Genomic DNA, 18520 nt, shown 5'->3' on the forward strand with positions numbered 1-18520 from the left:
TTGAGTTAGTATAAATATAGTATCCTAGAACTACACACTATAAATAAAGAATTTGCTACTAATTTCACGGACTCACCACGAGTCCATCTCATTGACTATAACTTCACACTGATAAAAACACTCATTATTTGAAATTGAACATTCTACCCGTACTTCCAGCATCAAAGTACCAAAATCCTCGAATAACTAATACTGTCCGAATGAAAGATTTCTTGGTATACAAGTAAAATCTTAATGATTCCATCATACCAATTAAAGGTAATAAAAACATCTATAAAGTTCCTAGCTAGTAATTTCGATCTTCCTTGTACTCGCAGCGTTTTTAGACACTAAAATCTGAGGAATGTGTTAAATTAAGGGTACCCTGCGCTCTACTGATACTCTGCATTGCACGAAGTCCTGTTGGGAACTCGGTTAATTGTTTCCCACGTGTAAACAAAATCGTGATCCTTTTGTACAAATAACCTCCGGTAGATAGAGAATTACCACCTTGTCTGAAGTGAAATAAAATTTCATGGTACTCGTGTCCCAATTCCTGGAATGCAAATAGCCGTTTATGCGGAAGTTTTCAGGAGTCCTCTCGTCGTTCGGCGGTAAATGCCAGGGCTGTATGTACACTCGGTGCCCGGAGGGCCTGCTTTGTTATAGCCCACAAACCTCTGATACCATGGCATACTTCATCATGGACCGCGGAGTATTTCAAATACTCTTGGCATGGAGTACTTGCGCGCTAGTCCAGACTACGCAGGAAGAGCGCATTCCCAGTTCTGGTCGAGCTTACCTCGACCAACCGACGAGTTTGAAAACCTCCAGGTTCATGAAGACTCGGCAATCTACGGTAGAATCTTCGCTGTACAGTTTCGTCCACGAGAACTAATGGTCTGTTTAATAATCAAGTACTAAAGTGAAGTGAGAATGCTAATAAAGTTATTCGAAGGTGATTTTGTTTCAATTGAAATTTCATGTCACATTAACTGTTTATGTGTAAGGTAAATGTCTCAGCAGTCAACTATGTTCCAGTGTCTGGGCACTAACGCGAATTTTATTTCATTTCTAACTTAAATTCTTGTGTAGCTGATAAGAAACAATATCTATAGAGCAGAAAGATATCATAAAATAGAATATTCAGCTACTGGAATGTGATTTAAGTATTGGGACATGCATTTTTAGATTATGTAATTACTGGGACATGTATCTTAAACGTCCAAGTATTAGAACATTTACCTTTATGTGTTAGTAGCATCAAGAAGGAGGAAATTTAAATTTATTTTATGTTATTCGATACTTAATTAGTTTGAAGCATTTATTATTCAAACGTATATACATAACTAATGAAAACGTAGAGCAAAGTAAGTTTGCGAGATAAACCCTGTCGATAACCCAAAGCTGCGAAGTTTCTGACCTCAACCCTGGATCCCTTTCCAGCCTATTTAACCGGCTTTCCCTGTTGCTTAAGTTGTGATCGTCATTTCAAGTTTAATCTACCTTTTATGCGCGGCATTGGACAGGCTACATAATGTACAAATACACATATACGTAGACACAGTCTCGACTCTGTGCAAGAATTTTTTTCTTCCAGAATAAATCTGTTCCACTGTGAATGCTTTTTCTTCCTTAATGAAATTTTATACAATTTATAGAATCTTAACTATTTATAGAATATTTATAAAACTATAAATATATATATATATTTATAAACTATTTATAAAAATGTATACAATTTTAATTATTTATACATCATTTGCAAAATATAAAATTAGGCACGTACTCTTTCATCTCTTTTAATTATACACACTACACACATGACACTGGCCATTTTTATATTTATTTAAGGGGGTAAGGAGTTCCATAAATTCGTCTTTTCAATTTACAAAGTTAAATATTTTTAGTCACATGTTATACCATTTACAGAGCAGTAGAACTGCATTAATTACTTTATGAAAGAAGATTATGCAATTTAAATATTAGGAAGATTAAAGTACAAGAGTATTACTGTATCCGTTAAAGTACTGTCACAGGAGTAATATTATTTTCACACTCTTCATTTGTTTTCATATACAACAGTATTATTATACACTAGAATCACCTTGTATTTATATTTTAATAACTACTATGTTTCACTTCCTTAATGTTATTTTATCTTCTTTATAAACTAGTTTACTACTAAAGCTTTATAAATTCTAATTGGATTAAGTAGAAATTCCATTCAGACGCTTCTAATATTAATTACGAATGAAACCTTTACATTCTTATACAGTTTAATACCGTACAACTTACGAGTACTTCGCCGTAATTAAGAAATTACACAAGCATAATCCCATTAACCTGAAAATATCCGAATAAGCTAATTGTTTCCATGGTCGGGCGTAGAAAATAAAGTGAAGGGAAAAATTGTAAAAAAATTTGGTTGCAAAATGCTTTATTTACTTTTTGGGTCTGAAAACTTAAGGAATTAAGTGTTCTCCGTGCTCTGGTAATAAAGACACGAACACCGAAGTGAAAAGTTTAGAGCGAAGATGATAAAGCATTTTTCCTGTGAAAATATGAATTACCATATTTCACGCATTTTTGATACCTTGTCCCCTTTCCAGCTGTAATTAACTTGGCGCGACGTAAGTAGTTAAAACCGTTAAGACCAGACACGTCTGAGGAAAAGCTGGAACGCTTCGAATTTTTTCGCTGTTTTTTTATAATTTGTGCTTACCTAAAAACACTGTTAAATAATGTAACATTAATTGTTAACTTTCATGTATTACTGATGGTTAAATACTGTTTTTCTTTTAAGAGTGGTTATTCAGAATTTTCGATCCTTTTAATACCTTCAATTTTTCCAGAGTACCTCAAATTTAGACATATACAAATGATGCAAATAATTTTTTCTCCTATCTATTCACTGCGCAAATTTCATTTATTAGTGGTTTAATATTCTATGAGCTTTTAAACAGTTATTAATACTTGTAATCTGATACAGAAGTTGCACACAAACTTTTTCGACCTTACACATCTACATTCCTTCAAAGAAAATATTTCTTACCCTTTCCACAAAGCACTTAATCATTTTCACCAGTTCTGAACCCCTTCTCATTAGAGTTCGCACACCTGTTGGCAAAACGGAACGAAATCGCGCGATCATGAATTTATATCCCTCTTAGAGGGTACTAATAGCTAATATTCCTTATTGCTTCCCCTTTAATTAAGACAATGAACGTCTTCCACGGCGTTCGTTTGACCAAATTTACAAATTGTCAGCTTGACTAGAAGACGAAGAGGTTATCAGTAACTGGGTGACCGACTAATGCAATGAAAGGCCAGCTGCGGCAAATTGGCAGAGAGCGTACCTGCAAGAGGGTGGCGACGGAGTCTTTAAAATTCGAAGCGAGTTAATTTGATTATCGCCGTAACGGAGCTCTGCCGAGCTGAGGAATAATCCGGCTGTATAACGACATCGGCTTAACTATTGCCGTCGCGTTTCTATTGTACGACTGTACAGCGTCCTGGGAGGCTGCAGTGGCGAGGGGAGCAAGGGTTAAGAGGCTTCGTGGAAGGGTGAGGGGTGGCTATACTGATTGGCCCCCATCTGGGGTAGCAGTAAACATTCTCTCGCCTTCCCGTCGAGTAACTGAAAGCCACCCCCTCACTTGTCTCTCTCTTTCTCTCTCTCTATCCCTATCCCTACGACTATTTCTTCCCTCTCCTCCTTCCTTCTTCCCTCTCCTTCATCCATCCACCTTCAAACGTTCGCGCTTTCTCTCTCACTTCTAGCTTCCCACTCAATTCCCACCCCTAACTCCTTTTCTCTCTCTTACGAACTTAAGCCCGATTTAATGGGGTGGAAACGCGCGGCTCGATCAAGTTGTATTCAATTATCCCTCCTTTCCGGCCCGCTGTTAACCCCCAGCCATCTACAGAGTGTCTTGCAAGAAACTTTCTTTCTCTTTTTCTGACTTTCGTTCGCCTTTTCCGGTATTGTTCCCCTCCTTGTCCGATGTCCCTCAGAGCTACCCTCCATCTCGCGCCCCTGTTTCGGATGTATCCGAGCGACGTATTGCCAGTCGTTGGGACGGCTCAAGGTCAGGTCGACCCCTTACTAGGATTCCATCCGGCACGGTTTATTGTGTCCCTAAAGAGCATCAAACGCTTCGTGAATTGTAGGAGGTATTCCAGCTTTACGATAAGCGTGTGATTTATTAATTATATCGTCGTAGATTTAAGCACTGGGGTGAAGGGATGATTTATGGATCCAGAAATTGGGTTGGCCTGGCGCTTAACCCTTTTACGATCCATATTGCACGGACGCGATATTGTATTTGAATGTTCGAGCTTCTAGGAAATTAGTTGAAGGATATTTGGGCGATTAGCGATGTGGTAGGTAAAGAGCTAAGTTACACTTAACGAAGATCTAGATCTAGACCTAGACTTAGACTTAGACTTAGACTTAGACCTAGACCTAGACCTAGACCTAGACCTAGACCTAGACCTAGACTTAGACTTAGTCTTATACCTAGTTCGAGATCTAGACCTAGACCTAGACATAGACGTAGTCTTATACCTAGTTCGAGATCTAGACCTAGACCTAGACATAGACGTAGTCTTATACCTAGTTCGAGATCTAGACCTAGACATAGACGTAGTCTTATACCTAGTTCGAGATCTAGACCTAGACCTAGACCTAAAGGACTAAATATAAATTCGATTAAATGTCTTTCCGACAAAATGTCCATTCGACAAAATATCCAGACATCGTGTGAAAACTAAATAATAAATATATTTGTTATTAATGAAGTTGCATGTATGCAGTATTTTTCCTCCAATACATAATACCAAATCCAGAGACTTCGAGTTACACAATCTTACATAAACAAATTTTTCCTCAGATCCCAAGAAAGTTCGATCCTGAAGGGTTAATCGCTTACTGTTAATCTAGATGTAGCGAATATAATTTGCTGCATTTAATTATAACTGCAATAAAATGGTTTGGAAAAGAAAAATATTGTCAATATCTTTTAGTAAAAATTGTCAAACACATCAATCAGTACTAAAGAAAGCTAAGAAACTTATTTCTTCCTATTCTAGAAGTAGAAACTTTAATTAAACTGTTTACGATTTTAGAATCCATTTGTGATGCTCCATATTTTCTATCAATAATCACTTTCCCTCTAACGACAAAACAGCAGACTGGAATTGTCAAAAGTGAATAACAAGCTGCTTTAAAATTAATATCAGAAAGATGTCTACAGACTGATCTAGACTTTTAATAATAATTCATTAATAAGGTAGACTCTAAGCGATAAGAAACCGACAATTATCACAGCAAATGAGGGAAATTCTCCAGAGGACGGTTTATCGCTACCCTCGGTCGCAAAACTCAACGTTAACGGAGGAGTTCAGCCTTGTTTGGCGTTGGACCCACCCTTTCAATATCGCTACCACCCCTTCGTAGCCATCATTCCAGGCAATTATTCGCAGCCGAAGGGAAACGCGTACACCGATCTCCAACGAACTCCGTTCAAAGACACGAACCTCTGACCCCCACCTAGATCTCTCTTTGCTTCCAGCGGGCTTCTATGGATAACACAGGGTTTGTACGTGCGATGCACAGCTCGTACTTTCGTTTCTATGTATTTCCAAGCGAGCGTACGTGAGGGAGCCCTGGCTCTGTATGCAGGGGCGCGAGGCTATAGAGGAGCTCTGCAGCAACTGCGCCAAACTTCGAATTAGCGCTGGCGACAAACTTCGAGATTTACAGTACAACTGCGACCTCCGCGAGTGCCGTCGCCGAAAGAATTACAGCCCCGTTTGAGCTAGGTATACGTATTTGGATGCGTAGGGAAACAGAGACGCGCGTTATCACCCGTGGGTGAATAGGAAAGACGTGAATGTTAAGGAGGCCACATGTATTACGACTTCTTGTTACTCTTTTACGTCATGATTTGTTAGAATCTTAAGGGTCTGTTCACATATGTGAATAAATGGATAACGCATAATTTCGCTGCATGACAACTTAATTTTGAATTAGCTACTTGTCACAATTTTAAAAATTCAAGAAGATTAATCAGGATACAGCGCCAAAGTAAATGACTCTGATTTACCTGTTTATTTTGTTTTCCTGGATCTTTTTATTTTATTTCTATGAGACTGGTGAATAAGGATGATTTCGAGTCAAGTAGGTGTTAAAGAAGATTTAACCTTTTAGTATCAAGGTCTATCAGCATTTGGATATAGTGTTAAATTGCTAGTTGGTATTTAAAGGAACTCCAATACGAGTCCCAAAAATGTATCGTAAAAGAGGGCATTAAATATCCATTGTTTAAAATCCGTAGAACATAAAATACAACGATAATACGACAAGTTAATTCAAGTGTACTCGTTAAGACATTAATTATTAAAAGAATAATCCTTTATCGATTATGAGATTGATCGATATGTTCAGCTCAATGATCGATCACTTGTTCTGCCACTTTACATCACCAGAACATTCATTGCACATGAGTCCAACATCCACATTATGATAAAATCTCGCCAGACCTCAGTCTATTACCGAAGCTAAGCAGAATGAGTGGTGAACCAGTTCGCGATTTTGCTGTCCCCGAGAAAAAACCATAGGAGTCGATAAAAAACGATTGACACCGCCCACGAGCTATCAGTAAGGAAAAACAGAGAACAAGCGATACTCTGTCTTACTCTGTCTCTGTGAACCGGTTTTTCTAATATGCTGTCTTTCAAAAAAAAAAGCGTTTACAGTTCTTTTTAGTCGGTTCACAGAATGAAGTATGGTATACGCACACGGGCGAGAGAATAAGACAAGTATGACATTTCATCTGTTTTTCATGAATGAAAGTTTATTGCGCAAAGAGTCTTCTATTGTTTCTGACCGACTTTCGTACCTTTTCACGCGAATGGATCGATCTTAGAAACGAGTTCACATCTCGATAAAGCATCGTCGTTGGTCCCTGACTGCGAAACTATTTTGAGTATGGATTGTGTTATGTATTGTATTATTCTCAGGAAACAGATGCAGTGTGACGACACATTTGTCTGTTTTTTTAAGATAGCCTTCAATACCGAAGTCCCTTTAACACTGTTCGACACTTTTATCTGGATATTCTTCCAAACATCTTTAAGAAAATTCATTCTAACTAATAATGTTTAATCTGCAATATTAGTACAATATATACATATAATAATGGAGAACAAGCAAAATAATGAAAAATAGTTGAATAGTGAATAAGCTTTTTTGTTACTCATGTATGTTATGTTATTTTACTGAATAAATAACTTAGGGGACATTTTAATTATCTGTGCTAAATGACATCACTACTGTATCACAGAATTGCTGTGATTCAAAGCATTTAATGTTCATGTTGGTTTTTAAATCTAGGATCGAAACTGAATACCAAGTCACCTAGTTGTGAGCAGTTTAATGCTGGTGCAACCGAGTTCACAGACTAGAGGATAAACGCTAGGATTTCGGAAACGTTGACTTATTAACTCCTTATCGAATTTGTCGGACTGTGAAGTTAAATCATCGATTGTTTGGAAGTAAATATTAAGCGCTAAATACTATGACTGTTTTTGAAGTGGTATATTTTACTAATGTAATTTATTTTAAACGAAGTTATGTAACTCGAAGTTATGTAACTCACACATAGATATGTACATGTGACACGAAGTCGACATTTTATTGATGCCACAATTCATTATAAATCAAGTTGAAACTTCTCTGACATTAAAACCACAAATTTAGTTGTAAAGTACAAACCTCAAGTATAGTGGGCTACGATATATTACATAACTTCTAACAATATAAGTACGGTATGCAGTTTGTGAAGTAATTCTTGTTATTGATTTACAAAGTCAGCTATGAGAACTTTGAATTAGATAGAGTCGCGTAGAGTGGCTGCATGGTTTAGATGAAGTCTAATCAAATTACCAGTTACAACCAGCTGAAATTCATTTTGCATTTGATGAAGGTAGCATTGGCTCTGACAGTAACTAAGTTTACAAGTTTTTTCAAGCTTAGCTGATACAGTGTGCTGAAGTTTTAATGTTTCATAATTTAAATGACAGCAAATACCAAGAAACTCGACCTTTTTGTAACAAAATTGACTGTAAACAGCGTACATTGTTTTTACATATAGTTTAGTTATAAATCATTTAGATTGTGTCATGCTTGCTATCTTTTATAACTTGTTTTATAACCAGATTTTAGGTGAATATTTTTTTCGATTTCTCATAAGAAAAATGCAAGTACTCGATTATTATTACTTTCATCAAAATTCGATACTGCAATTACAAAAATGACTAAAATTGTCAAAATGCAAAGAACTTGACATCAACTTTCGACTGCTAAATACCTAATCGGAACTTCAATTTTTATGGCTTTATTCCTCCTCTAGATTTCGACCCATGCTCGTGTAGTTTTCCCAGAGCTCAACAAGCTTCCTCTAATAACAAGGATCCTCATGTAACGAACTAGGTATATAAAAAAAATGAGGAATCAAGCACAGCTCGCTACTCATCAACTCAAAAGCCTTTATTTCTATTCTCACCAAATTAGCCCAATAAATTTCCTTTCGATTAAAGTATCCTCCATCCGTAGCGACTAAAAATAGACTCGTAACTCGTCGTTCGAATAAAATGTTTCCCCATCTCTGATTTCAAATAATTCTTCAAGTGGTGCCATTCGAGCGGCTCTCGGGTCTATTTCACAGGTTCTACCGGCTGAAAACTCCCCTGTAGATCGTCTCGGTTCTTTTCAGAGTTAAATCCCGGGAAATTCTTGCCCCCCCTGCTCTGACGAGTGATGCCTCCCAAGTGTTGCCAGCTTACGTTTAGAGACATTGTTCGCGACAGCTAAAATTCCCAGAACATGCACAGCATCGCCGAGTGATCCGATAGCCCGTGAAAAGTAATTGGGTCACGACGAGTGGCTGCATCTCGAGACGGTCGTCATATTCGAAAGGGATTCCTCGCGTAATCTGGCTGGAATCGAGTGTAATGACTTTCATCGCGGCAAGAAAAGGGGAATCCGCGACAGATCGATGCACCCGCTTAACTCGATGCTTCCAGCGCGAGATGCATCGCGGAAACGCATACTGGAAAGGTGTGCAGGGCTCTTCTAATGATTCATGGGCGGCTGAATGAGATTACCAATTCTGATCCATTACAGGGAACAGCGACACGTTTCTTTCGATATTGTCTTTTTACGCTTTTATTCTTTGTTGTTGGTGGTATGCATTGCTCAGTTTCCAGACTTTCTCCTGCGTACATTGAATTCAATCTGTGTGAGTTGTTTAGGTATTTTTCTCTGGCAAATTTTAATTTAAAAAGATGATGAGTGTGGTGCAGATGATGTTTTATAGCTTGCAGCTGTGAATACAATGTTCGCTGAGGTCTAGGTTTTACGTTATTTAATTAGTTTTAAGCAAATGGGTATTTAGCGATTTCTAGTATTCATTTATCGTTTATTCGCGAGATCAGAATATCTCTGATGCAGCTGTTTGCGATTCTGGTGAAATGTTGAATACGAAAATGCACGGCTTACGTCTAAACGCTTGAAGTACTGTAGGACCTCGATTAGCCAGCTTAACACGAGTGTCAAATTTGGAGCACCTCATAGATGTCTAGTTTCATCATTTTCAGTAGACTAGTATCAAATCATGATTCAAGTCTTAATTACTCTTCTACTATACTTTTCTTGTCATTTTACCAAATAGATGTAGAACTAACTTTGAACAAAAAGGACTAGCAATAAGAATAATGAGTATCCAGTTAATCGAGGTTCTACTACAAAAATTCTTTCAATATATTCTTCTGGCCATCAAATTATGAACAGACATAACTCTGAATAGAAAAGACTAAAACTCATTGCAAAAGTAACTGTAATAAATGACATACAAATTATGCAGTAGGAGCTTTGCCTACAGAACGATTTTGATCGAAATTTCTTTTACAGTTTTAGCATATTGCTAAACACACCTCAAAAGACGATGCAGCTACTAAATCAGTGATAGTATTGTGTAGTCTATGTACGTATTATGTCAACGATCACTCGGCGCATCTTTTGTGGATGAAGTTAAAAATAGGATAGCAGGATAGAGATCGCGGAGATGCTTGATCGAAAATTTGCCGTTCTCTGCAGAAGACGGTCGAAAGCGGGGTCACAATCAGTACAAGAACGCAGGCTGCATGCAGGAGAATCTGTGATTTCACGGAGATTCTATTTTGCAAGGTAGCGATCCGTATCGCCAATCAAGTTCTTTCAATCCTCGACGATTCAATCGAAGTACTCTTGTCTACCTTCCCCTTTCTTTCCTTCTCGTGCGTATCCCTTGCTGAACACCGTGCTTTCTCTGATTTACCTTCAGGTAACCCATTCTTTCCTCCATTTGCATTTATTTCAAGATTACGTCTTTTGTATTCGTTCGAGAAAGTGCTCAATACTAATCAGCCGAAAGAAAGACATCTGAAAATGTCTCTCGTGTATCAATTGCTGCTACTTTTTAGAAGACGAGAAACAGGAAAGATTAAATGAACAAAATTCTATTCTTTCGTAGTTTCAGAAGAAGTCTTAACCACAGCAACTTTTTCAAATTGGAGCACAGAATTGCAATAAGAAGACCGTAATCATATTTTAAGTAGTCGATGATGACAGACAGATATGCAATAAAATTTCTTTTTCTCTAACAAGAATAGATATCGTTTTCATCATCTCGACCTGCGTTTACTAACTATAAATACCATTAACAAGAATAAATCAAATAAAAAGAGTAAAACAATCAAATTACCTAAAATCATTTCTAATAGACTTTCTACCAATCCCGTAAAAATATCAACAAAGAGAAGCTCTGCATCCACTCCTACACTAGGTATCACAATACCTTCATCATATCTAAAATAATCATTGCCCCTTATCTTTATCTAAGAAGATTCAACTCCGCCAGCGTTTTGTCGCAGCCAGATCAGCCCGAGAAAATCAGTAGTAAAGACGGTCTTCCATTAACTCTGGCAGGCAGATCGTGGACTTTACCCTTTCTGATCTTTCAGCCGACCCAGATGGAAGTTACCCCGGGAAGGGAATCGCAGTAAGAAGCCGAGTATATATACCCAGAAGGCAGTGGATTAGAAGAGGTCTAGAGGCTTTGGTGGATCGGTCGGACTCGTGTTTCAGTGGCCCACGTAGACGGTTAGTCCCGACTCCTTGGCCGAGATTAGCTTAGTTACAGATAGCTAAGTCGAGGTCCAAAGGAGCTGAAGATACAGCTGGAAGAAATTCGTTGGAGAGATGAGGAAAGCGTGCGCGGGACGGAGACGCGCAGATGGGACGATAGCAAGGGAGGATCCAGGGGGAGCCCTTGGGGAAGCCAGGAGAGCTGGCAGTCCTGGGATCGGCTCACCTCCACCAATTACAGACGCGTATGCATACACGACCACAAATAACTGGGAATCGTTGGTAAGAATCGCGATTATCTTTCCGGTCGCTGCAGGAGGCAAAGTAACGTCAACCGGATATTTCTGAAGCGGGTAGGAGGATATTGTGATCCGTAGGGTGAAATAGCCGCTGGCTGGGCTTGCCCTTTGCGCAGACCAATGTCTCGCGATATTACACGGCCACGTCGGCATAGGGAGAGGGACGAGGCGATGGGAGGACCGAGGCTGGAGAACAGAAACAACCAAACAGGATCTCTAACCCCGCTTCGAGTTAATTGTCTTGCCAATGTAGGATTAGCAGGCTGAAGAGCTGGTCTTACCAACCTGCCTTGCGGTCGCTTATTCCCTTAACTGACGCCGCGGAGTTTAACTTGGTCTCTCTCTTCGCTTGTTCGATGACTATGGCCTTCTTCTTTCACGTTTTGTAATATTTTGAGTTGTGCTTTCTTCTTCTGATTGTCAGCGATTGTAAATAGTATTTTTGGTTAACGCTTTGATGGTTCATCCTGAGTGAGATTTGGGGATGAAAAAACGTCGATAAAAATAGAATAAAAAATAAAACAGGTTTTTTTACATTTGTTTTAATGTATAGAAGAATTCTAAGAATGAAAAAAATCTATATTTTTTTACCAGAATTTTCAGTTTTATTAAACTTTTAGAGTGCTAAAATCTGGGGCAATGCTGTTCTCGATGGATTCGTGGTAGGGTTCAATCTTTGTTGAAGTTTTCAATTTAAACTAGGACTACACAAGTAAATTCCCACGAATAACAACATGGACAACAATCTCGGTTGTTTCTTGAGCGAAGAACAGCAACGCCAATAGTATGTGATGTCACCAGCAAGAGTATAATATGAGACCATCGATTCTGTATTCAAGGACTCCTTTCGTCACGAGACTGTCACTAAGGAATAAATTATGTACTGATCAGACTGTATTCTTATTTGTCAATGCTCCCAGGAACAAAGAGTTGTATAGTTCTGGTCTTCGTCAAATTATAAAATATCAGGGGAATAAAGTCTACGAGTATGGAAATGTTTAAATGGTAAACAATCAGACGTTGTGTTGCTTACAAATAAAGGTATTTTTCCTCCTCAGATTTCAAATGTCTTTTTACGAAATGCGAAAGGGGAAGCTCTGTACCAAAGGCCAGCTGGGAATTGTTTAAAAAATAATCATCTTTAATTTTTTCAAGAAATAATCATCTTCATCATAATACACAGACGTACTTATTGGCGTATTTATCGTAACCCGATCTTTCTTCATCCTAAATCTGTTACTGTGATACTTTTACTGCAAAGAGTATTTATTCTCAACAGTACCCTCGCCATTAGCAGATAAGTAAACACGGACGACTTAAGCCTCGTCCAAAAACGGGAGGGTCTGGAAGACATCACTTGATCTTCTGTTTGCAAGGAAGTTTATTCTACTTTGGACCATAGACCACGCGAAATATACTCTTTGGAATCCAGTACGAAACTGTTAAATATGTCCATTCCTGATCTTTCATAGAAGTGTCAAAGAATCAATAATTTAAAATGAACTTTTTTCAACTGTGACCATACCATGAACCCTGTCAACGTCTTGCAACCCTCTAAAAATATTTCCTTTTCTATTGAGCAGAGGATGTGTATCTGCACGTACACATTAAAATAGAGCAAATATATTAAAAACTATAATACATGCAAAATAATGGATAAATCAAAGATTCAATGATTTTTTGCTGCCAGAGTTACGTAGCTACATTTGTTAAAACAATATGAACCCATCAAAAGTCATTCTATACAAAATCTTGCTTGATAACACTCACTAGGATCGATAAATCACAGCGGAAGAAGTCGTATCCGGTGAATGAGCGCTACTAGATGGTCTGGTAATTCGCAAAAAGCATGACATTGGTTAGCCCAAAGAATGATACTCGAAGGTCAGCTGCGGTTCGTTTTCAATGTTCACTGTGTTGTTTCGTGTGCAAGCTCTAGTAACATCGAGCTGAAGAGAAAGGCAAGAGAATGGTTGAGACTAGGCTGTGCTGACGTTGAAAGATGGTAGTGCTCCTTCTCTCTGGCAGCTGCTTCCAGCATGATATAGCACCATCCGAACGCGCTGATAGATCCAATTTACAGGGCGCCTTTAACACACCGACCCATACCCGAAACTTCAGCTCCAACCTTGACTTCGTTCGGTGCTGGGAAGACAGTTTTTAACTTCTCAAACCTACCGCCTGAATTAACTTTTCGACCGATGGGGAATGATATAAGCATTTTCTTCGTGGTTACTACAGCAAAGTGTTTCCTTGAGAGAGAATTAACCTTCTTGCAGGAAAACAAAAGGAGTATTTAGTGTGTACTTTTCCACGAAATTAATAAAAGAGTAGAAAGAACGTTCTATCCTGAGTGTTTTAAAATTTACTTGTAACAATGTGGTTGTTTCATGAACTGAAAAGCAATTTAAGGTGCTGGTAGAAAATTTTGTGGGATTACAGGAATTAGATACACTTGCATTGCTGATTTTCAGGAATTTTGTCCTACTTTACTTAAAAGATATGGAGAGATTCTTTTAATTCATTTACATATGGATATTCGTAATTATACAACACAATCGAATGGTCCTCCAAACGCACATGCGTCCTCTTCGATCTATCTCCATTCGCTGTTATTATAAGATGCAAGCGATTAATCCACGTAGGTAATTAGCAGTGCAGAGGATTTGACAATCAGGGCATAGGCTTCGATTTCAGTGTCTGGGGGGTTGGACCAAACACCTCGTCAAAGTAGACGTGTCTGTGGCTCGTGTGAGACCAGCTGACCCCTCACGATTAATGGTAAACTTAATTACTGGGTCTCTTCCCACTCTGATGTCATATGCATTTTTGCACAGAGCTAGGGAATTCTATTTAAATAATAAGTGAGTTATCGCCAATTGCTGATTATCCTGAACCAGTTTTGCTTTTATGTTCCTTCACTTGCGTCTTGGGTAACGAAGTAATTCGTTCATAAGTAAAGTGTGCGTGAAACATATTTGACTTGGGGACTAATTTTATTGGGAGTACGTATTCGTCAGAAGCAGCGATGTCAGTAGAATAAGTAAGTAGAATAAGTGAAGTCAGATACCTTTCATGTGCATTTTAGGAGTCTTTCAATACTTGATAACATGGCGACGAAGCGTCCTGCTTCCCCCATTAAAGGGTATAATTTGATATTTTATCCATTATAGCCTACATAATTCAGTCTTCTATCCAACCACACACTCGTGTCGCTTTTAGAAAGTATCCTTTGCTATGAACTCTCTCAAGAAGTCGTGAATCTACAGAAGACACTGCAGTTGGATTCGAGGTTGTTCTATAATTCTCACTGTTGACATTCTTGTATGTACACATACATAACATACGCATACATGTACGTATGAGTATCAGGATACACATCAATATCAGTGTCATTCGAGCCTCTGATGAATCTAGCCGCAATGCTAGCATAACATTAAAAAATTTCTCCCAAAAGAGCATAGCTAGCACCCGGAAGCCTCAACAGTGAGAACTGTATCAGACACTATAAAGTGCTACAGTTTTACAGATTCGATATCCAACTCAAGACTCCTACAGTCCTACTTATCATCCTTTTGCTCATACTCTTCCTTCGCCCAAAAGAAAAGAATTCGGTTGACCATCGAGAAAAGATTCACAATGAAAAATTCGAGCGTATGAAATGAAATCGCGGACAGGTGGTATGGAAACGATCGCGGTTGCGTAGCGTGGAGGAGCGCGCGTGGGATGTACTTGACGTATTGCTGGAGTGATCGGATATCGATTAGCCCGCCACACGGTTAGTCCACAACACCCTCCACGAGTCGTAACTTGCACTCGAATGCTATTCCACTAATTACCAAGGCGACAGGGACCACTGCGGTTGGCACTTCTGACGGTGGATCTTGACGGTTCTACGCATATGGGCTGGGGTGAACTGTGGAGATTATTGGCCGGGCGTATGTGGTTAATCACTGGCCGATCGTTAAAGTACATTATCCTCTTTCATTGGGCGACAGCATTATCCCTCGAATCTTCTTGAATTTCTCAGGACGATTTTACTCCCTCGTGGCGCAGAGCAGTGGTTTCGTGTTCAATCCTCCGCGTTAATCGTCGGTCCTGGCCGCGCTAAGATTTAGCCGAATTGCTTCCTCGTTACGCCTCCAGGATCGTTATTACGGATTATATGAATTATAATCACTTTGCAACTGCTCACGTAAGCTTCATAATGTTACTTGCTGCCTGGCTTACTTCGCCTGGCCCGTCAAACTGAATGAATTTTGAACTCAGAAGTCTTTGTCTTGATTAGCCTCTGGCAATTGGTATAATTGTCTTTTGATTACAGATGTAGTGCAGGATTTATCTTTTCCTCAGAATTGTTGACAATGTTACAATTCGTCAATGTGATATTTCATGAAATAGTAGATACTATTTTATCGCTGCTAGTTCATTGATATCTTCAATGTTTTCTTTAAAATTAAAATCTACTAGTTCTTTAATTTTTAAGTTTTCTAGTATCTAGGAATTTTCTGCTGCTCTAGAATCACTTCTTTGAACATCCTAGCGCTACAAAGCGCAACAGCAAGAGAGATATGCTACCTTGTCAAATCATAACGGTGATCTTGATAAGATAGGAAAATCTAGGTCGTAAAAAAATATTTATTTCTTGTTGCTCCTTCAAAACCAATCAAATTGTAGATTCTTCCAAGTAACATTTTTGATAAAAACATTATGAAAAATAAAGGAGACGTTTAAGTGGTTTCCTCCTGCTAGGACACTTCGTATAATAAATTTCGAGAGAAATCTAAGTGACGAAAGGTTTTCCATATTATAATTAATATTAATAAAACGCACCCTCGGCTGATGGCTTCCATTAAATTTTCCTTTGTTTCCAGCGGCCTTTTGCAGAAAGTATTTTTAATTCTTTTTACGCGCGCAAATAATCACATTATGTCGTGAGAAGCTTCTCAGAATTTATCCCAGGAGGCGCTGAAACATCACGACAATACGCTATTGTATTCACTCCCGCATGAATGAGTCAAAGAAAGTCGTCAAGGCTAACGACTCGTTGTTGCTGGTGGTTAATGAAGACGTGCCGCTCGAGTCCTTTGCTGCCTCTGGCGACTTAACTATGTAAACCATCCACCCCCATGGTTAAGACGTCTCTCGATAAGCACCCTTTACGGCTTTGGCAACTCCTTCAACTTCGTGAATACTTGAAGATCGTCATCCACCGTTCTTCACTTCGCGCATTTTGCTCGCAACCTCGTTGATCCCTTCAGCCTTCTTCCTTCAACCTTCTCCCCTCAGCCTTTCTCTCTCCTCTATTTTATCCCCAGCGATAAGTTTCGAAACTTAATTGCAATTTACATACGTCGTATTCTTGACTGTGTGTTCTCCTTGTTCATGATCTGGTGAATCAGTTTCACTAACGTACTTCCAGTTACACGTTTATCAAATTCTTAATAACAATTTAGCTACCTCTTTGTAAGATCGTAATTAACTCTTTGCATTCTAATTATTTTATTTTCTTAGCTAGTTTTAATCGACTTTTAGGTATTTGTCATCGATTATTTTCCTTGGTCTAATATTAATAGTAATTTTTCTTAATAGTAACGTTTAAGACGAATGACTAGTTATTAAGAAATTGTCAGTTAGCGAAAATTGGAGTTCGATAATTCTGAAGTTTCTAAAATCGAAGTGAGATGACACCTGAAGCTTCTAAAAACAAACTTTTAATAAAAGATGTATGTACACTGTTGATGGGAACTGGTAGCTAGTTAGCCTTTCATGTTCTCTAACTGCTATGTAACACAAAATGCAAATACTCAACTATGCTAAATAGTAAAAACAGAAAAATAACACGTTCTCCAACAATCAATAGAAACCATCCAAATGCTACTTTTAAACTCAACAATGTTTCATTTATAGTAAATATTTCACAATAATACCTCCTAGTGAAGACATCAGCAAAAACAGTAAAAGATCGATTGCCCAGTAAGCAGCGCGAAATTGCGATCTAGGACGTGCAATGTCACATTTGACTATTCAAAATTGCTATGAAATAACAGACCACGAGACAAATTGCGTTCACTGTCATAAGATATAGAGATCGTAGATTGAACAATAAGCGGAATGATAAGTCTCTGTGGGCCAAGTTATAAAGGGATAAGAACTATGTTCCGGGTATTAAACTGCAAATTATTTAATCGGATATTTATGCTGGCCACCGGCCTTACTTTTATTGACTTAGCGAAGTAACAGACTTTAATGAGCACTGGGGGCCGTGCTGGAAATTCAACTTCCATAATTTCTGGAAATTTTAACTATCGGAAAAACAGTGAAACTTTGTCGCGCTTCCTGCCCTTGGTAATAAAAACGGAGCTTTACGTTTAGAATTTGCACAGCGCCGGCCGAACGTTTGTTCACGAGCTTTTGCGCAAGCTTTATGCCCCTCCACCTCCTCCCTCCCCCTCTTACCCCCATTGTTAAGCACTTTCTTTGACGACGCTTTCGATCGACTTGAAGTCGTGCTAATTACTGCGATCACACGTTAAAAATAATCGACATTAAGTAGGTGGCTACAGGTACAACATTCCGCGTAGAGGAACCCTTTGATGAAGTAGGTCGATGCATCAGGATCTTCAAAAACTTTTTGCTGTTCTTCGAATTACTATGTTTTTTTCACGAATCGACCAATCTGCGCGTTAGGATGCATAGGCAATACTGCTATACAATATATTAAAGCAGGAATAAATCTGCGCCCCGCTCAGTGTCAATCACCATGCCTCATCCATTGACAGACCTTTCCACCAAATACGTGAAGGATGAACGATGAAGAGCGCGCAGGAATTCTCACTATCCCTCCGTTTTTTCCTTTTTTTTTTTTTTTTTTATTTACGATCGTACACAGCTTGCACACGGGTATGACTTGCACATTCGGCATCAGGGATTTGCTCGTAGCAATTTATACGAACGTCCATTTATCTTCCACTTTGATCCTGATAACCAGTCTCGAGATATTTCGGAATTAGCTGCCATGATATCCGTCCGTTACTGTTTGAACTGATCC

The sequence above is a fragment of the Calliopsis andreniformis genome, chromosome 5 (assembly GCF_051401765.1).
Source record: "Calliopsis andreniformis isolate RMS-2024a chromosome 5, iyCalAndr_principal, whole genome shotgun sequence".
Taxonomy (NCBI): Eukaryota; Metazoa; Arthropoda; class Insecta; order Hymenoptera; family Andrenidae; genus Calliopsis; species Calliopsis andreniformis.